The sequence below is a fragment of the Phyllobates terribilis genome, unplaced genomic scaffold, assembly GCF_046119375.1.
Source record: "Phyllobates terribilis strain yellow unplaced genomic scaffold, ASM4611937v1 Scaffold_4__5_contigs__length_816908805, whole genome shotgun sequence".
In the NCBI taxonomy this organism is placed as follows: domain Eukaryota; kingdom Metazoa; phylum Chordata; class Amphibia; order Anura; family Dendrobatidae; genus Phyllobates; species Phyllobates terribilis.
Genome location: NW_027362764.1, coordinates 514,262,364 through 514,284,669, shown reverse-complemented (window position 1 = coordinate 514,284,669; position 22,306 = coordinate 514,262,364).

The following is a 22,306-nucleotide window of genomic DNA, read 5'->3' as shown; positions in this document are numbered from 1 at the left end:
GCCCCTCACCTGGTGAGCACAGTACGACGTGGGCAGCTGTTACCTGCAGACGTGGTCTGGATAATAAGAACTGTGAGTAAAGGCCCTGGACTGCATCACTGACTACGTGTCGTTACTGCTGCTGCCCTGCACCATCACCCCCATCCTCCGCATACACTGCCCTGAGGCTATACTCCTCCCGTGGGAAGTTATGCTACGCTCTGCTGCACCCACAACACCAGCCTCAGCGGTCTGCCCTGCAGCGGCGGTTCACTCTGACCGCAATCCACGGGTGGCGTAGTCGGACATTTAAACATCAAAACCACATAAATAGTTCCGCCACTGGTTTGACCACCCTGAGCCACGGAACAGGGTCGCCGCCACGAAGATTACAACCACCAGCATCCACCAAAAAGGGTCCGGCTCCGGGTGTCCCAAGGCCCAGGGGGTGCATCAGAACATTTTCATCACCTTTCACAATCACCAATGGGACAAGGCAGGGATGTCCTCTGTCCCCTCTCTTATACATCCTAGTGACGGAGCACCTGCTCTCATCAATTCGCCATAACCCCAATATTAGGTGGATTGAGGTGGGAGGCACCGAGTACAAGTGCTCTCTATTTGCTGATGATGTCCTAGTATATATCACTCAATCACATATATCCATCCATGCTGTTATGGCTGAAATAGATCACTTTGTTACATGGTCAAATTTTAAAATCAATGCAGCGAAGTCTGAGGCCCTCGATGTCTCCCTCCCCAAATCCATATAGGATTCCATCCAGTCCAACTTTCCCTTTGCCTGGCCCTCACAGGGTATCAAATACTTAGGAATTCCTATTCATAGAGACCTCTCCCATCTATGTTATCTTAATTTTGGGCCCTTTATTGAACAACTCCATACAGACCACGGTTGGCAAGTTAGAACTGTAAGATTCACTACGTGAACCACTGGTGTTTTGTGGAAAAGCACATGTACACTGTGTTCCAAATTATTATGCAAAAAGTGTTTAGGAGTGATAAGGGAAGAATTTGTTTGTTTGTCAGTTAAACTCATTGATGGTGATGTGTGTCAGGGCTCTTTATATCACTGTAAGCAATTGCAGACACCTGTGCTAATTAGTTTGGCAGGTGTGTCCAATGAAAGGCAAGACTACTTAAGAAGGCTGTCTCACATTATTAAGCAGCCTACATTTTCTGCCAAAATGGGAAAGAAAAAGGATGTGTCGGCTGCTGAGAAGCAACAAATTGTGGAGTGTTTAGGTCAAGGCATGACTACAATCAACATTGTGCGATGATCAGGATGAAGTGTCTTGGCAATCAAGAAGTATGTAGCTGATTCACAGTACACACGTGTGCGTGCTGATAAGGGCAAATTGAGGACTCTTTCCTACAGGCAATTACGTCAGGTTAAAAGAGCAGCGGCAAAAAAGCCTTGTCATAGCAGCAGACAAGTTTTTGAAGCTGCTGGTGCCTCCAACGTCCCCCGAACAACAAGATGCAGGGTCCTTCAGAGGTTTGCAGCTGTGCATACGCCATCCTGTCGACCTCCTCTATCCACTTCACACAAGCAGAAACGGCTCCAGTGGGCTAAACATTACATGAAGACTGATTTCAAAACTGTTTTGTTCACGGATGAGTGCCGTGCAGCGCTCGATGGTCCAGATGGATGGAGTGGAGGATGGCTGGTTGATGGACACCCCACGCAAACATGGCTACAGCGCCAACAAGGAGGAGGTGGAGTAATGTTTTGGGCTGGAATCATGGGGAGAGAGATTGTCGGCCCATTTAGGATCCCAGAAGGCGCTAAAGATGAACTCCATAATGTATGTGGATTTTCTCAAACAGCACTTCCTGCCATGGTTCAAGAAGAAGAACCGTGTATTTCACAGCAAGATCATTTTTTTGCATGATAATGCACCATCTCATGCTGCACATAAAACATCTGCATCTCTGGCTGATATGGGCATAAAAGGGGACAAACTTATGGCGTGACCCCCATGCTCCCCTGACCTCTACCCCATTCAGAACCTCTGGAGTATCATCAAAAGGAGTGTCTATGATGGCGGAAGGCAGTTCACATCTAAGCAACACCTCTGGGAGGGTATTCTGTCCTCATGCAAAACAATTGAAGCAGAAACCATCCAAAACCTGACAAATTCAATGGACGAGAGAGTTCAGAAGCTCCTTTCGAACAAGGGGTCCTATGTGAAAATGTAACATCACCTAGAATAAAGTTTTGAGTTGAAAACTGTTTGATTTCAGTTTCTAATAACCTGCTAATGCTTATAATTTCAAAAATGACCATTTTTTTGGTCTTTATTAAAATTAAAAGGTTGATCGAAAAGTTTGGGGCATCTAAGAGTGTGGCAACCCAGTAGTCATGATTACTTAGAATTCTGACAATATGAGGGTCATGTTGCAGGTAGTGCAGCAAGAAGGCACTTATGTGTCTTGCGCATCTCGGAGCCCCAAAATTATTTTCCGGGCTAGATGCAGCTAAAAATTATTATTAATTTTAAATCTGGTGGAGCTTAGTATAGATGGCCTAATAGGATCAGTGCTGCACACTGCTACAAAGCCCAAATTATTTTCCAGCCAAGATACAGATAAACATGATTAGTAATTTTAAATCTGGTGGAGCTTATTATAGATGGCCTAATAGAATCAGTGCTGCACATTGCTACAAAGCCCAAATTATTTTCCAGCCAAGATACAGATAAACATGATTAGTAATTTGAAAGCTTAAAACGGTTGGTAGGGTGATTTTAACCAATCATCAAGCTTTTACTCACCCCAGGATGAGACAAGGGTAGAAAAGTCGTTTCGGATCCATGATTTGTTCATCTTTATGAACGTGAGTCTGTCTACATTATCAGTGGAGAGCCGCGTGCGCTTATCTGTCAGCACACCACCAGCAGCGCTGAACACACGTTCAGACAGAACGCTGGCTGCGGGGCATGACAAGATCTCCAAGGCGTAAGTGGCTAGCTTCGGCCATTTATCCAGATTAGAAGCCCAAAAAGCGCAAGGGTCCAGTGACACAGTCATGGCTTCAATGTTTACTTGGAGATACTCCTGTACCATCGTCTCTAGGCGTTGACTATGTGTCAGACTTCTTGTCTCCTGTGGCCTTGCAAAGGATGGGCTAAAAAAGTGGTGAAATGATTCCGCAAAATTGATGTTACCAGCAGATACTGTGGTTCTGTTACGGTTTGAGTGCTGAACACTTGACGGTCCCACGGTTGGCAAGTTGGAACTGTGAGATTCACTACGTGCACCACTGGTGTTTTGTGGAAAAGCACATGTAAGATTCTGCAACAGTCTCTGCTGATACTCCTGCATGCGTGCATCCCTTTCTATAGCAGGAATAATTTCGGCAAATTTACTTTTGTACCGGGGATCCAACAGTGTGGCAACCCAGTAGTCAGGATTATTTCTAATTCTCACAATTCGAGGGTCATGTTGCAGGTAGTGCAGCAAGAAGGCACTCATGTGTGTTGCGCATCCAGGAGCACCAAGTCCCTGTTGTGTTGGTGGCGAGGTAACAATCATGCTTCCTTCCTCTGTCCTCTCCCCCCAACATCGCACAACAGAAATGTGATCAAGGTCTCCCTCATCTGATGAGTCTTCCATCAGTTCGTCCTCCACTTCTTCCTGGGCTCCTGCACCTTTCTCACTAGTTTGGCTGCTACCATGCGCCCTGGTAAAACCATCTCCCCCACCCTCACATGCCTGCCGTCTTGGTGCTGCCGACCGTCTGGACCTTGCAGATGTTAGCCCTTCCGCATACAACTCCTCCTCCTCTACTTCCTCCACCTCCTCTTGTGCCACCACCTGACTCCGAATTCTGTTTAACATGTGCTCCAGCATGTAAATCACCGGAATAGTCATGCTGATAATGGCATCGTCAGCACTAAACATCTTCGTCGCCATTTCAAAACTGTGCAGAAGGGTGCATAGGTCCCTGATCTGAGACCACTCCTCCAGCGTGATTTGCCCCACCTCTGGATCTCGTTGGCCCAGGCTATACGTCAGAACGTATTGCACCAGGGCTTGTCGGTGCTGCCACAGTCGCTGCAAAATGTGCAGAGTTGAATTCCACCGGGTAGGCACATCACATTTTAGCCGGTGAAGTGGCAGGCCCAACGACTTCTGTAGAGATGTAAGTCGCTGAGCTGCGGGATGCGAACGGCGGAAGTGAGCACACAGCGACCGTGCCCTCTGCAGAAGGCCATCTAGTCTGGGATAGTGGGCTAAAAATTGCTGGACAACCAGGTTCAACACGTGAGCCATACAAGGCACGTGTGTGACATTGCCCCGGCGAAGGGCCGCACCCAGGTTTGCAGCATTGTCGCACACGGCCTTCCCTGGTTTCAGGTCCAGTGGAGACAACCATTCATGAAATTGGTTCTCCAGAGCTGACCACAACTCCTCAGCTGTGTGACTCACATTTCCCAGACATTTCAAAGTAAAAACCGCCTGATGACGTTGAGCCCTACTGCCAGCATAGTAAGGAGGTGTGCAGGATCCCTTCTGCGCAGTTAGAAAGCTTGTGGCATGACCAGACAGGCTTTGGGTGCAGGTGGAAGACCGAGAGGAGGTTGAGGAGGCAGAAGCAGTGGAGGAACTTTGACATAAAGAGGATTGACGCACAACTCGTGGGGACGGCAAGACTTGGACAGCAGCTCCTTGTCCTGCTGTCACCATAGTTACCCAGTGCCCAGTCAGCGACATGTAACGCCCCTGTCCATGCCTACTCGTCCAAGTGTCTGTGGTGAAATGCACCCTGTCACACACAGAGTTTCTCAAAGAAGCGGTGATGTTGTGTGCGACATGCTGGTGGAGCGCAGGCACACCTTTCTTTGAGAAGTAGTGCCGACTGGGCATCTGGTACTGGGGCACTGCGACGGACATAAGGTCTCGAAAATCCTCTGTGTCCACCAGGCGGAAAGGCAGCATTTCTGTAGCCAAGAACTTGCAGATGGTGAAATTCAACCTCTTAGCTTTCTCATGGCTAGGAGGAAATGGTCTTTTACTTGTCCACATCTGAGGGACCGAGGGCTGGCTATTGTGCTTAGACGGGGTTGATAAGGGTGTCCCCGGCAAACTGCCGGTCTGTGAGGAAGATGCAGGCGGACATGTTAGGTTGCCTTGATCCAAAGGTGGTGCTATCGATGTCGGACAGCGCTCAACACCAGCTGGTGTTACCACCTCCAAAGAAAATGATGGCCTGCCAATCACGCTGGCTGTTGGGGGGAAAAGAGGTGGCAGGTCTGCGCCCCAAAACAGGTGTGACTGCTGTCCCCCCAGTCACAGAGGATGAAGAGGCCGCGGATGCACAAGATATGGCAGACGGTGGTCGGCCCGGCCGGCTAGGCCGCATTGTAGCACACTGAGCTTCCCACTGCAACTTATGCTTCATGTCCATGTGCCGGTTCATGCATGAAGTACTCAAACTATGTATTTTTTGGCCTCTACTTAGCTTTTGCTGACAAATGTTACAGATAACACGAGTTGGGTCATCTTTATCGATCTGAAAAAATGCCCAGGCTATGCAAGGCTTAGCACCCATGCGACCTGAAGAGCCACCACGACTTGTGGTGAGAGGCAGAGTTGTGTTTGAGGATGCAGTTGTTGACGTGCTTCCAGTACTACGTCTCTGTCCAGGAAGGCGCAACCTGACCTCGTCGTCACTAGCATCTTCCTCCACCTCCTCTGCTGACTTCATCTCTTGGCTGACTGTGGGTTGACAGTAAGTGGGATCTCCAACCTCATCATCATCACCCTGTGCATTATCACACCCGTCGTCCTCAGAGCCAACCTGTTCCTGCCCTGACAAAAAACTAAAGTTGTCGCTCCAATCAGGTATTTGAGTCTCATCATCGTCATCCTCATTGTCTCCACCAACAGGAGTTACAGTTTGGGAATGAGGGTCTACATTATGGTCAGAACCTTCTGCGTCTGGTCCTGGATCCGACTCATAAAGATTCTGGGCATCAGTGCAGATCATTTCCTCGTCTGGATTCACAGAAGCGCTGGAGTCGACCTCTGATTCCCAGGCTATAGTATGAGTAAACAGCTCTGCAGACTCAACCATCTGTTCTACCTCATACTCAGACGGGCAGCTGGAGATTTGGGAGCTGTGAGGAAGCAAGTGCGATTGGGGTGACACCTTTGAGGACTGGAGTATTTGTGATGTTGAAGTTGATGTGGAGGAGAGCCCACTTAAAGGAGCACTTGATATCCGTTGAAGCACCTGCTGTTTTTGTGCCTCATCTGGAATTTGTAGCGATTGGCGTGGCTGTAAGAAAGGGATCTTTTTAGTTTGGCTGGAAGATGGTCTTTCTTCTGCAGATGTTACTGTTGCTTTAACACCTACCCCACGGACACAACCTTTTTTCCCCTTCCCAACACGCCTATTCCCCTTTCCACCAGCAGCAGGCCTTTTTCCACTCATTTTGGTGGTTAACTAATTCACAACTCTGGAGTTGTTTGCACAAAAAAACAATGGATGGGAACCGAGCAGAGCTGAGTGGCCAAACTGTGGTATTAGGCCAAAACTATTGGCTGGGTTAGATGGAGAAAAAAATTATATTCGATTTGCAACCTGATGGAGGTCAGTATAGAAGGACTAATAGAACAAGTCCCACACACAGCTAGAAGCCCAAATATTTTTTCAGAGGTAGATGCAGAAAAAAAATATATTCAGTTTGCAACCTGATGGAGGTCAGTATAGATGGACTAATAGAGAAAGTTCCACACACTGCTAGAAGGCCAAATATTTTTTCAGAGCTAGATGCAGACAAAAAATTATTTTGAATTTGCAACCTGATGGAGGTCAGTATAGGTGGACTAATAGAACAAGTCCCACACACTGCTAGAAGGCCAAATATTTTTTCAGAGCTAGATGCAGAAAAAAATTATATTCAGTTTGCAACCTGATGGAGGTCAGTATAGATGGACTAATAGAACAAGTCCCACACACAGCTAGAAGCCCAAATATTTTTTCAGAGGTAGATGCAGAAAAAAATTATATTCAGTTTGCAAACTGATGGAGGTCTGTATAGATGGATTAATAGAACAAGTCCCACACACAGCTAGAAGCCCAATATTTTTTCAGAGGTAGATGCAGAAAAAAAATTATTTTTAATTTGCAACCTGATGGAGGTCAGTATAGATGGACTAATAGAGAAAGTCCCACACACTGCTAGAAGGCCAAATATTTTTTCAGAGCTAGATGCAGAAAAAAATTATATTCAGTTTGCAACCTGTTGGAGGTCAGTATAGATGGACTAATAGAACAAGTCCCACACACAGCTAGAAGCCCAAATATTTTTTCAGAGGAAGATGCAGATAAAAATTATTTTCAATTTGCAACCTGATGGAGGTCAGTATAGATGGACTAATAGAGAAAGTCCCACACACTGCTAGAAGGCCAAATATTTTTTCAGAGCTAGATGCAGACAAAAAATTATTTTGAATTTGCAACCTGATGGAGGTCAGTATAGGTGGACTAATAGAACAAGTCCCACACACTGCTAGAAGGCCAAATATTTTTTCAGAGCTAGATGCAGAAAAAAAATATTTTTAATTTGCAACCTGATGGAGGTCAGTATAGATGGACTAATAGAGAAAGTCCCACACACTGCTAGAAGGCCAAATATTTTTTCAGAGCTAGATGCAGAAAAAAATTATATTCAGTTTGCAACCTGATGGAGGTCAGTATAGATGGACTAATAGAACAAGTCCCACACACTGCTCGAAGCCCAAATATTGTTTCAGAGCTAGATGCAGAAAAAAATTATATTCAATTTGCAACCTGATGGAGGTCAGTATAGATGGACTAATAGAATGATGCTATGCCCAAAAGATTTTACTTCACTAGGTGCAGTAAAAAAATTGGTATTCTATACACAGGTGGTATATCTTGCAACACAGATAGGCTACTCCACTGACTAACACACTCTGCAATAGGCCAAAAAGGATTAGCTTTGCTAGATTCAGCCAAATGCTGTGAAAAAAACTTGCACAGCACTGGCACAGACCTGCCTGGCAAAAACTGATAGGAACTGATGTAACCTAGTCCTGAAAAGGACTGCAATTACAATTAGTCTTTACTCCCACAATCTATCTATTTAAGAGCACAGACCTGCCTGATAAAAGTCGTAGAAAATGCTGTAACCTAGTCCTTAAAAGGACTGCAATCACAACTATTCCCTACTCCCAAGCTATCTGTAGATTTGTGCGAAAATTGGCTTGAAATTAACAAGGTATAGTGCACACAGCAACAGCGGTGCCGTCTAACACGCAGCTGCATCAGTGAGAAAATGGTGGCGACGGGGAAAATGGCTTGGTCTTATAGGGCAAGGACATGTGACATACACTGCCAATGACACATGCCCTTGCTTGTGTGAAAAACAGCAGTTCGCTCCGTGTGTGCGCTGCTGATAGGCTGACAGACTGCACCTCCCCACTGCAAATGCGGGAAAGAGAAAAAAAAATGGAGATCTTCATTATTCCTGCAGAGATCCATCCCCTGCCCCTCCCCCCACCCCGCTGTACACTCAAACTGCGTATTAACATTAATTTTCATCATTACTGAGAAAAAATCCAGTTATAATTTTGGTGCACGAACAGTTATCGAACATAACCTCGAACAGCCGAATTTTTCTCAAATCGTTCGTGTTCGCCGAACCGCTCGAACACCGCCCAAAACAGCTCGAATTTGAGATTGGCGAACAGTTCGAGTAGAACAACGCTCATCTCTAGTCTCCGGTTCTCTGGTGAGCCCGTCCAACCCTGCCGAAAAGCAGCCCTGGCTAAGAAAAGTGTGGGGGAAGGTTCCCGGACACTCTATGGCTGCTTTTTTAATGTGGATCGGCCATCCTTATGCATGTTATTTCTCAAAATGCATTACAGATCAGGCCATTGTCCAACTCTGTATTCAAGAAATTAAATGTGCAAAGAAAGATGTGTGTGTGTCAAGGCACCACCGACAAGTGCGAGTTGATGTTGCACAGGCTGCCATTGCTTCTGCAACAAGCTCAATTACAGGACTTCCTGGGAGAAATGACACGCAGGGTAGATACGGTTTCCCTCTATGCCAGTCCTTTCACCGAGCTAAATACAACTCTTAGCAAAAAAAAGTTGTGGACTGGCTCCGTACCGTTCCTGGCCACATTCACCTGTCCATGTGTTTGTGATTAGGCGGTCCTTCCCAGTAAGTGCACTGGCAAGGGCACGGGTAATGTTGTGGGACCCGTGCTTGTGGAAGGCAGAGGCGATACCGGAAAATATAGTGGCTGCTGGGGACTGAGTATGGACACTCGGCCGCCGCCAGCATGAGGTTGTGAAAAGCTTCCGCCTCCACGAGCTTAATAGGCCACATTTCAAGTGCAAGCAGCTGTCAAAAATCTGGCAGTATAGTATTGCAGCCTGTGGGTGGGTGGGTGGCTGGCTGCCTGAATACTTGCGCTTGCATTCCAAGGAATGGGGTAGGGACAACTGAACGCTGCAGTGGGACAAGAACGTGGACGGTGATTGTTGCAAGTCTGCAACGACAGGTGCATGGCGGGAGGCATCTTCGCATGCGCCAAGGATCACTTATGATGGGCACACTTTTAGGCAGTGACCTGGGAGTCAGAGATGCTTCAAGAGGTCTTCCCTATGCTGTTCCCATGTCTTTTCTGCATTGTATTCATGTGTCTGATGATGTGTCACACACCACATGGCCAGATAAGGTTGTAAAATGTTAAAATGACATTTCCTGGTGAATGCATTTGTCTTGGTTGAAAGCAATTCAAAAGTGCAAAAACGCATCAAAAACGCTACGTGTGAACATAGCCCAAGTTGTGGAGGAGTATTTTTGTTTTTGGTTATTTATTTTGCCTTATATACAAGTCATTACCCTGTAAAGGATGTTCCTTAACATATATTTCCCAGGAAAATTCATTTTGTTTCGTTTTTGTATGTTTTATTGTGAGTCCGTAAAAGTGGCATAATACTCTGACCACGTTGCTGACAGCAGTGATCTGGGAGTCAGAGATGCTTCCAGGGGTCTTCCCCATGCTGTTCCCATGTCATTTGAGCAGTGTTCCCATCGATTTGGGCAATTTTTAGGCCCTCTGCAGATCGCCGGGGGGAGCAGCCTGAAAAATGCTCGGGTTTCCCATAGACTTACATTGGGCTCGTTGCTCGGGTCGAGCACATGAGTATTCCAATTTGCTTGACCCGAACAACGAGTACCCGAGCATTTTAGTGCTTGCTCATCACTATTTAGGATTAGTCCTGAACTCCAAATAGACACTGAACAAAAGTTAGAGTGGCAAGATTGCTACATTAGGATACAAATAGTTAATGAAAAACAGAGGATATATATTATTCACCACCCCGGTATAGTCCAGTAGGGAAATAAATTCAATGTGAAAACAAAGAATGTTCTCTATGGTGCCACTGAAGAAAAATAAACAGATTAATGTATTAGATATGCTCTCAAAAGGATCATAAAACAAACACTCAACATTAAAAAACTGTGAATTACACTTTCAGTCCAAAGGTTCAGAATTAACCACATCGTGGCATACTGATCGTATAGCCCTTTTCTTCGGATCAAAGGTTTCACCCATAACACAGGCTTGTTCTGGGGTGTGATCAGCATTCAAACATTCAATGTTTAAATACCCACATAATATTGATTTGTTTATTAAAGGTAAGAATAAAAATACATAAGTTAGCAACAAAAAAACATATTCAATTATTTCAATACATGACACAAATAAAAGATGAAAAAATACTATAAGTCTGCAAGTCCATTTACTTCATCCCTAAATCAGTAACAATAGTACAGTAACTCCGTCTACTCTATTGACTACACCAGTGACAAAGTTACCTTCATTTATACCATCAGATCAGTGTGCCACAAAGTGGTCGATTAAGAACCTTTACACTGAAAGTGTCATTCATTGTTTTAAATGTTGAGTGCTTATTTTATCCTACTTTTGACTTTATATCTAATAAATGATTCTGTATTAATTTGAAATGCCAGTGGATCTCTACTTCATCCTTTATTTTTAAAGCACCAATCCAGCGTTTTTCCAGCGTTTTTTTATTACATCGCTGGAGTGGTGCTTTAAATGTAATTCCCCTGCCCCCTGTCTCATACTCACCTGCCGCCTCCTTCATCCTTTTCCAGTGTCACTCCCGTCGGTCTACGGCGAAAAGTGACCTGCCGGCAGCTCCAGTGTTTCATGAAGCGAGCCGGAGGTCACTTTTAAGTGCATCTCTATGAGAGACTCTTTCTGGCACTCATAGACTTGCATTGAGCTCTTGTGATGTAACTTCTGACCTCCAGACAGTCAGAAGTTACGGGCACAAGATGGCGCTGCAGGACCGGGGCGGCGTCGGTAAAAGGTGAATTTATTTTCCCCTGAATTATACAGGAGTGATCACTGAATTATCTCACCTGTTTTTCAAGCACTAATTGGAACTTTGTGTTGCAGCTGTTGTAGTATTTAAAATAGGGGCTAATTTAAATTTTGAAATATTTTTTAACTTGATTGCTAAATTTGCCCTCTTCTGTAACATTTCTAACTCTACAATGCAAAAATTTTACATGTTGACCAGCCTAGTGATTTTTAGTGAGTTGTATAACCTCTTTTCATGCATCTATGATCCAATCTACTTTGGCTACAGCTGTCTGGCACTGGTTTCTACAGTTCAGTATATTATTTATAATAGCCCTAAATCTTTTTCCACGTTTGTTCCACCTCATCTCATTCAACGTAGTGTGTAATTATGCAATGTTTTATCATGCCCATAACTTACATCATATTTAATTTTATGTATTTTTCAATATCCTCTAAACCATCTGTAATATAACACTATTTCCTTCTGTTCGTAATAATAATTACCCTACATATATTTAGCTTTGCCAGTATAAAAATTTGGTGAATCTAGACTAGTGTAATCTGTAGCAGAGGACTAAACAAAAAGAGACTAGGTTCGTGGGAACCTAGTCTCTTTTTGTTGTGTCCTGAGGACACAAAATGAGGGAAGAGCTGATCGCAAGGTGCAGAGGCAAAAGTAGCCAAGTAAGTTATTGATTGCAGTGGGGTAGCTTGTGGGTGAAGGGTACAACAGGTGCGATCGCCCTGGTATCAAAATTCTTTTAGGTGCAATATTTGAAAAGAACAAAAAAGAGTAGTAGTTGCATTGCTAGCACGGACCACCTGGGCAGTGCAATGCCCCAGACTTCTCGCCAAGTGCCCCAGATCTCAGGGTCAAAGACACTTTGAACTGTATAGTTGTCAACATGAGGCCAATACACTTGGATACTGTAATGGAGCAGTGAGCCATTAGATTAAGTGAAAATTAAATTTTTTTTTTTGTGGGAATTGGAGCAGGGATGGCATTATTACTTATGGAAGAGGTGGAGGAACCCTAAGTCAGTAGCCATACACATTGAGCAGTAAATGGAACAGGTAGCTGGTCCACAAATTAGGGGGGTTACCCAGTATTATTAAAACATGGCTGCATTCTTCTAAAATCAGTGCCAACCCTGTCTACAGGTTATGTCTGGTATTGCAGCTCACTCAATTTAACTAAATAGAGGAAAACTGGAATACCACACACAATGTGTAGACAAGTGTGACGCTGTTTTTGGAAGAAGATGGCCATGTATTTTTTTAATGTTGGATATCTTCTTTAAGACCTTAATGACCTGTGATACATAATTTTGCCACAGATCGCATGTGGGGTGCATGTAACCAGCTCAGGAGCTGAGCCCACTTCATACAGCCGGCATCTGCCTGTAACAGCAGCAACTGCAGCAAGCTCCAGTCACTGCTGTTAAACCATTTGGATGATTCTGTCAATCACTAACATTGTTCACCACTATGGCAACCAGAGCCCCCCTTAAAAGCATTGAGATTCTGCTGTATACATCACATAGGGTATACTGAGACTGCTGTGTATACATCACATAAGATACATAGAAACTGCTATTTATATCAAATAGAATACGCAGAGACATTCCTACAAACATACAGTAGGATACACTGATACTCTGCTGTATATATATCACATAGGATACGCAACAATTCTGCTGTGTACATCACAATGGATATACTGCAACTCTGCAGTATACATCACATTGGATACATTGAGCCACTACTGTATATATCACATAGAATACACTGAGATTCTAGTGTACACAAGACAAAGAATACTCTGCTGCATATATAACATAGGATTCACTTAAACTATGCTGTATACAGTGGGGAAAAAAAGTATTAAGTCAGCCACCAATTGTGCAAGTTTTCCCACTTAAAAAGATGACAGATGCCTGTAATTGACATCATAGGTAGACCTCAACTATGAGAGACAATATGAGAAAACAAATCCTGAAAATCACATTGGTGGAAAATAAGTATTTGGTCAATTACAAACAAACAAGATTTCTGGTTCTCACAGACCTGTAACTTCTTCCTTAAGAGGCTCCTCTGTCCTCCACTTATTACCTGTAGTACTGGCACCTGTTTGAACTTGTTATCAGTATAAAAGACACCTGTCCGCAACCTTTACCCCTTTACCCCCAAGGGTGGTTTGCACCTTAATGACCGGGCCAATTTTTTCAATTCTGACCACTGTTACTTTATGAGGTAATACCTCAGGAACGCTTCAATGGATTCCGCTGATTCTGAGATTGTTTTTTCGTGACATATTGTACTTCATGATTGTGGTAAAATCTCTTCGATATCACTTGCATTTATTTGTGAAAAAATTGGAAATTTGGCAAAATTTTTGAAAATTTTGCAATTTTCAAAATTGTTATTTTTATGCCCTTAAATAAGAGAGATATAGCACACAAAATAGTTAATAAATAACATTTCCCACATGTCTACTTTACATCAGCACAATTTTGGAACCAAAATTTTTTTTATTAGGGAGCTATAAGGGTTAAAAGTTGACCAGCGATTTCTCATTTTTACAACAAAATTTGCAAAACTATTTTTTTAGGGACCACATCACATTTGAAGTGCCTTTGAGGGGCCTTTATGACAGAAAATACCCAAAAGTGACACCATTCTAAAAACTACACCCCTCAAGGTGCTCAAAACCACATTCAAGAAGTTTATTAACCCTTCACGTGCTTCACAGGAATTTTTTCACAAAAATGTTACCCAATTTTTTTTATTTTTGCAGGGGTAGCAGGAAAAAATGGACCCTAAAATTTGTTGTGCAAATTCTCCTGAGCACATAGATACCCCATACTTGGGGAAAACACTGTTTGGGCGCACGGCAGGGCTCAGAAGGGAAGGAGCGCCATTTGACTTTTTGAATGTAAAATTAGCTTGAATAATTAGCGGACGCCATGTTGCGTTTAGAGAGCCCCTGATGTGCCTAAACAGTGGAAACACCCCATAAGTGATACCATTTTGGAAACTAGACCCCTCAGGGAACTTATCTAGATGTATGGTGAGCACCTTGAACCCCCAGGTGCTTCACAGAAGTTTATTACATGGAGCCATGAAAATACAATTTTCACATTTTTCCCACAAAAATGTTTTTCAGCCCCCAGTTTTGCATTTTCATAAGGGTAACAGGAGAAATTGCACCAAGCAACTTGTTCTTCAATCTCTCCTGAGTAAGCCAATACCCCATATGTGGGGGAAAACCACTGCTTGGGCACACAGCAGTGTTCAGAAGGGAAGGAGCGCCATTTGACTGTTTGGATGTAAAATTTGCATGAATAATTAGCGGATGTGCCCCTGATGTGCCTAAAAAGTGGAAACCCCCCACAAGTGACACCATTTTGGAAACTAGACCCCTCAGGGAACTTATCTAGATGTGTGGTGAGCACCCTGAACCCCCAGGTGCTTCACAGAAGTTTATAACATTAAGCCGTGAAAATAAAAAAATCTAACTTTTTCCACAAAATAATCTTTTAGCCCCAAATTTTTTAGTTTCACAAGGGTAAGAAGAGAAACTGGAACCTAAAATCTGTTGTGCAATTTCTCCTGAGTACGACAATACCCCATGTATGGGGAAAATATACTGGGCGCCCGTCAGGGTTCAGAAGGGAAGGAGCACTCTGTGACTTTTTGAACCCAAAATTGGCTGGAATCATGAGCGGACGCCATGTCGCATTTTGGGAGCCCCTGATGTGCCTAAATAGTACTAACCCACACAATTGACTCCATTTCAGAAACTAGACCCCTCAAGGATTTTATCAAGGGGTATAGTGTACATTTTGAACCCAGAGGTGCCACAGAATTTGATAACATTAGGTCATCATATTGAATAAGTTGTCATTAGTCTTGAGTGCAAGTGCTCGCTACTTGAGTTTGCATCGGGTACTGGGGTATGCACCATGTATCACGGGTGCTCGAGTGACATGCTCGAGTCCCTGCTCTGTATGTTTCACGGTTGTTAGACACCCCAAAAATATGCAGGGATCGCTCGTGCATGGCAGGCGATCCCAGCAATGTTTTTTTTGGCCGTGAAGCATATGGGGCAGAGACTCAAGCATGTCACTCGAACACCCACGATACTCAGTGTATATATGAGCACCCGATGCAAACTCAAGTAGCGAGCACTTGCGCTCAACACTGGTCGCCATATCATCATCATATTTTTTTTTTTATTTTTGAAAAAATCCCAACCCTAACCCCAACCCTAATACAATCACAACCCTAACCATAACCCCAACCCTAACCCTAGCCCAAACCTAAGCATAACCCTAGCCTAACCCTAACCCTAGCCCAAACCCAACCCCATCCCCAACCCTAACCCTAACCCCAACCCCATCCTCAACCCTAACCTTAGCCGAACCCTAACCCTAGCCCAATCCTAGCCCTAGCCCAACCCTAAACCCATCCCCAACCCTATCCCTACCTCAACCACAGCCCTAACCCAACCCCAACCCTAACCCCAGCCCCAATCTTAACCCTAGCCCAAACCTAACCCTAACCCTAGCCTAACCCTAGCCCAACCCTAATCCTAGCCCAACTCTAACCCTAGGCCAACCCTAACCCTAGCACAACCCTAACCCTAGCACAACCCTAACCCCAACTCTAATTCAACCCTAACCCTAATGCAACCCTAACCCTAAAGTTTATTTTTTTACACCGTTCTTCGTGTGGTATAAGTGATTAAACGACTTTATTCTTCGGGTCGGTGCTATTACAGCGATGCCCGATTCATATGGGGTTTTTTATGATTGACAGCTGTCACACACTAAAAGACGCTTTTTTTTGCAAAGACTAGTTTTTCCATCGGCATATTTTGAGAGCTATAATTTTTCCATATTTTGGCCTACAGAGTCATGTGACAAGTTGACGTTTTTATTGGTATCATTTTCGGGCATGTGACATTTTTTGATCTCTTTCTATTCCGATTTTTGGGAGGCAGAATAAGCAAAAAACAGCAATTCTGGAATTGCTTTTATGTTTTTTTTTTATGCCTCTCCGTGTGTGGTAAAATTGATAAGGCAGATTTATTCTTCGGGCCAGTACGTTTACAGCGGTACCGCATTTATATAGTTTTTTTATGTTTTGGCGCTTTTACACAGTAAAAACTATTTTCTAGATGACATTTTCAGCGGTACGATTTTTATTTACATTCATCTTTTTTATCGCATATTATTCCATTTTTCGTTTGCCGGTATGATGATAAATAATTGTTTTTTGCTTAGTTTTTTATTTTTATTTTTTACCGTGTTCACTAAAGGGGTTAACTAGTGGGACCGTTTTATAGGTCAGGTCATTCCGGATGCGGCGATACCAAATATGTGCACTTTTATTGTTTGTTTTTGGTTTTTTTTCACAATAAATAAATATTATGGGTTCAATATATTTTTCTTTTTTGGGGATTATTTTTTTCATTTTTTTAAATTTTTTTACACATTTTTTTTTCACTTTTCTACTTTTTTAAACTTGTACACTATGTCACACTATGCCATGCAGCCTGTCAGCGCTGCACACAGGGAAAACATTACTTTGGTCGTGCACTGCACATGACTAAAGTAACGTCCTGCCTCCTGGTGACCCGGATGTTGTCATGATAATGTGGCACCCTGCTAATACAGGTACCACAGGACCCAAAAGGGTGCATGGATGGACTTCTCCACAAGAGGCCCTCACTACATGCAGACACCTCCACCCTTCCACCTCAGACCACTAGAGGGAGCCTGTTAGGGATATATAAGCTGGAGGGTGGAGTTAGGTAGTCAGTGAAAGAGTCAGTCAGAGAGCAGTGAAGACGCAGTACGTCTGCTGCTGTTCTGAGGGCCCCAAGTGTGGCCAAGGCAAGGAGAGAGAAGAGAGGAGCTAAGGGGGCAGAGGAGTGTCTGAAGCTCACCACAAGACACAAGCCGGACACCGGGTCCACACCTGCAGGGTTCTCTACACCCAGTAGCAACAACCGGCATACCAGGAGGCTTCCAGACCCCTGTTCATCCTGAAGCTACCATCAATTACAGGACTAGGAACCACGAAGGACCCGGCCGGCGTCCAGGGATAGTGGTTTCCAGAGAAAAGTCCTACTACCAAGTAGTTAGGTGAGAGAGAGCAAAACAACATAGAAGCTAGGCCAAGTTCCAGGCTGGCCAGAATCTTAGAGAGAGGAAGACACGGACCAGGAGGCCTACAACCCGCTCACTGGGGAGAGTTCTGAAGTGCACCCTTCCTATTACTGTAAGTACCCTGGACCCTACCTGCCGTTACACCAGTAAAGGTACTGAAGCGAATCCCCTGTGTGTGTGTCCGTCATTCCCCCTGACCCGACTGGGCCACCTCTCACCTGCATCCCTTCCATCAACACTGCCCGGGGGCCCGCTCCACCTGTGGGGAGCAGAAACATCCCAGCTGCCATCTCATCACCCCCGGAGGTCTGCAGCAGCGCTGGTACTCATTACCGGGAACCACAGGTGGCATCACGAGAAAAACTGTTAACAAAAACCGCCTTTTAAAGAGTGACCCCAGAGGACGGGCCCGGGAGCCGACTGCCGTGACATCCTACAAAGAAGGTAAAGGCCTGGGTACCGAGTCCCTCATATCCACCCAGGGCAAGTCAGCTCTTCCTGGCATCACAAACAGGATTTCATGCCCGTTGCCACTGGGTACTGTGTGCCGTATTGAACTGTGTTTTAACTGTGGTGAACAACATCGCTGCCATTACTGCGCCGCTGCGCGGGAAGAAGAGGGGCATAACCGCGGGAACCGGAGAAGCGTGACCGTTGGTAGCGCGCGAAGGTCAAGCTCCGCCTCTCGCTCTGACGCAGCACCAGGAAGCGTCAGGTCCTGGAAGGAGACCGTCATCTGTGGAGCTGCAGTCTACCCGAAAAAGAAAGAGAAGGTAGGCTACGGTTTACTAGGGGGGCGCAACCATGGCTGACGACCAGCAAGACGCCAGAGCACCAGTTAACGCTCCCGATGTTCAACTCGCGCCCGGAGCTGCTCAGGAAAGAGCGGCCGCCCCACCAGCAGGGGTCGTGACTCCATTGATACCCATGGCCCTGCCGTATTTTCCCGGAGCGAAATGGCTTCCCCAGTATGACGGCAAACCAGACACCCTGTCTTGATTCAAAAGGAAAATATGCGGTGTATTAGACATGTACTCAATGACTGGTAAACAGAGAGACGCTGTTGTGCTGGGACAATTGACTGGTGCCACAGAGCGGGAAGTTGAAACCTGGCCAGCCGCAGACCAGGAATCAGTATCCATTATATTTAAGAGACTGCAAACTGTCTTTGAAAACCGCACTGAGACAGATCTTCGGATGAGGTTCTACCACTGTACCCAGAAACCTGAGGACGGTATCCGGGACTATGCCTGGCGTTTACAAGAGGCACTGCGGGCGCTGAAACAGGTTAGTCCGGCCAGCATACATGATGAGAACAAAATGCTGACAGAACAATTCATCCGGGGGTTGAGGTCCCAGGAGGAGAGCAGAACCGTACGGTGGTGGGCCTTAGATCATCCAAATGCCCCCTTTGACACCCTGAAGGACATGGCTATTAAGGGCCTTCAGCCCCTGGAAACATCAGATACTGCTATCCAGCGTTACCAGGGTGGGGCCACCCCAATGGCCACAAGACTCACTGCCCCTTCATTAGCGGCTGAGACAAAAGTGCAAACAGTGCCCCCTAGCGAGCTGGACAGCCTGCGCTCTGAAGTGCGTCAGCTAAGTAAAACCCTGACCACTGTCCTGAGCGCCCTGCTGCTACAGACAGAGCCCGAGCCGGATGGAAGGATCCTACTTGCCGACAGTCTGGAGGATGTCCCATGGATGAGGAGAAGAAGGAGGACAACGCCACCCCGTGGGAGGACCAACGACCAATGTCGCCCTCCAGGAGATCTCATCTGCTACCATTGCCACAAGACAGGCCACACCGCGCGGATCTGTCCTTTAAACGGGCAAACCCTGGGGCCAAGGGCCGACACCCAGGAGTAGATCAACCAGGCCCATCAAGCTGGTATGACCGGTTTGTAGGAGGAAGGCCTTTCCTGTCCATCATGCTGGACGGCATAGCAACACCTGCACTACTGGACACCGGCTCACAGGTAACCATCATACCCGATGTCCTCTACAAAAGGTACTGGTCCATAGATGAACTCCACCCACCAGCCCCGAATCTCTCTGTGTATGCCTCCAAAGGTCTTCCTTTTAACCTGGTAGGGGTTAAAGACATGGCAGTGAAGGTGGGGAGAGTGGAACTAAAGGACCAAGGACTGATTGTCATAGAATCTAACCCTGGTGATACAAATCCATATATGATACTTGGTACAATTGTTGTTGGTAACTGTTTGGGAGAAGTGTTGTTTTAACTCCAACAGATTGCAGACACTGCCAAACCAGGGCAGAGGAAGGTGCTCCAGAAGGAAATTCGTGCCCTCCTGTACCAGCAACAGGTAAAGCTAACAGGTAGTGAGATTGGTAATGTACGGGTGACAGACCCGATACCCATTGTGATTCTCCCAATGAGTGAAATGCTGATTTGGTGTAGGGCAGCAATAGGTCTCAAGGGACAGAACTACCAGGCGATAGTAGAGCCCATCAACTCAGAGCACAGACCTACACTCCTAACTGCTAGAGGAGTAGTTGATGTACGCAATGGAAGGGTACCCGTACGCCTCCTAAATTGTGGGGAGGAGGAAGTTAAATTGCCACGATACGCCACTGTTGCCAGACTGTATACTGTGAATAGTGATGCCTTACACACAGTGGAATCCTTGACCCCACCAGATACAGTGGAGGACAATGACTCCAAAGCTCAGCGGGAGGAATGGTGTCAACAACTCCATTTTGGGACTGACGCCACTCCTGTCGATAAGAAACACAGTGTTTACACAGTGGTTCAGGAATATGAGCAGGTGATTAGTAAACACCCACTTGATTTTGGAAGGGTTAAAGGGGTACAACACCACATACCCACCGGTAACCATCCACCCATTAAGGAGCGTTACTGACCCATACCACCAGCACATTATCAAAAAGCCAAAGAAATGTTGCATGACATGAAAAAGGCAGGGTTAGTAAGGGATAGCTGTAGCCCCTGGGCAGCTCCCCTGGTCCTGGTCAGAAAGAAGGACGGTAGCATGAGGATGTGTGTAGATTACAGACAAATTAATCGAATAACATATAAACATGAATACCCTTTGCCCGGTATAGAGGAATCCCTGGCTGCACTAAAATCTGCCAATTATTTCTCTACATTGGATCTCACTAGCGGGTACTGGCAAGTCTGTGTTGCTGAAGAAGACCGGGAGAAGACAGCCTTAACCACCCCGATGGGATTATGCGAATTCAACAGCATGCCATTTGGACTCTGCAACGCACCCGGAATGTTCCAGAGGTTGATGGAGTGTTGCTTGGGACACCGGAACTTTGAGACAGTGCTGCTATACCTGGATGACATTATCGTGTACTTGAGGACATATGAAGACCATCTAAAGCACCTGGCGGAGGTATTTGAGGCATTGTCCCGGTATGGGATGAAACTAAAACCTTCCAAGTGCCACCTGCTTAAACAGAAGGGTCAGTACCTGGGACACGTGGTCACTCAGCTCAGAGGGAGTAGCACCAGACCCGGTAAAGGTCACTGCCATCCAGAAGTGGTCTGAACCAAGGAACATCAAAGAAGTACGTCAATTTCTGGGACTGGTCGGGTACTACAGGAAGTTCATTAAGGACTATACCAAAAAGGCAGCACCTTTACAAGATCTCCTAGTAGGACAGTCCAAAAAGAGGTAAAAGTCCCCCATTCTAGTGGGGCCAAGAGCAGACTGAGTCCTTTGCATCAATGAAGGAAGTCCTAACCGGTGAGGAAATCCTGGCTTACCCCGATTACGGCCAACCTTTCCTGTTGTACACCGACGCCAGCAACGAGGGACTGGGAGCTGTGTTGTCCCAGAAGCAAAACGGCAGAGAAAAGGTAATTGCCTATGCAAGTAGGAAGCTTCGCCCTACTGAGAGGAACCCAGAGAATTACAGTTCCTTCAAGCTGTAGTTCCTGGCTTTGGTCTGGGCTTTCACTGAAAGATTCAAACATTACCTAGCCTCAACTAAATTTACAGCTTTACCAACAATAACCGCTTGACACACCTGGAGACAGCCAGGTTGGGAGCCATGGAACAGCGTTGGGTGGCCAGATTGTTGAATTACCAGTTCACAATCAAGTACCGGGCAGGTCACAAGAACACCAATGCTGATGCCCTGTCAAGAATGCCCCACCAGTCGGACACCGAGGATGAAGTGGATGACCTAGAAGAATTGAATTACCTGCTTTCCACAGAAATGGAATGATCCACGAGCAACACACCTCCAGAAGACGTCATGGTAAAACGCTAAACCTTTTACCTCATCACAGTTGGAAGGAGACCCAGGACAGTGACCCAGTTGTCAGCCTCATCAAAGGACTGATAACCCAGGAAGGTTCTCACCTGGCGAAGGATGCTCCTCCACAAGCCAAGCACCTGTGGAATGAGAGAAGTCGGCTGTTCATCTACAGAAAAAAGCTGTGCAGAAGGTATGTCAACCCCAGAACCCATGAAATGGTGTGGCAGATTGTTGTACCCAGGACGGATATCCAGATGGTGTTAGAGGCCTACCACGACCAAGCAGGTCACTTTGGCTGGAAGAAGCTGGAAATCCTGCTGAAGGACCGATTCAATTGGGTTGGAATGCGGAGTTCCATAGAAAGGTGGTGCCGGAATTGTGGACCCTGTAGCCTCAGAAGGAAAGACTACGACAGCCAGAAAGCACCCTTGCAGTCCATCAAAACTACCCAACCTCTGGACATTGTCACTCTGGATCACGTCAAAA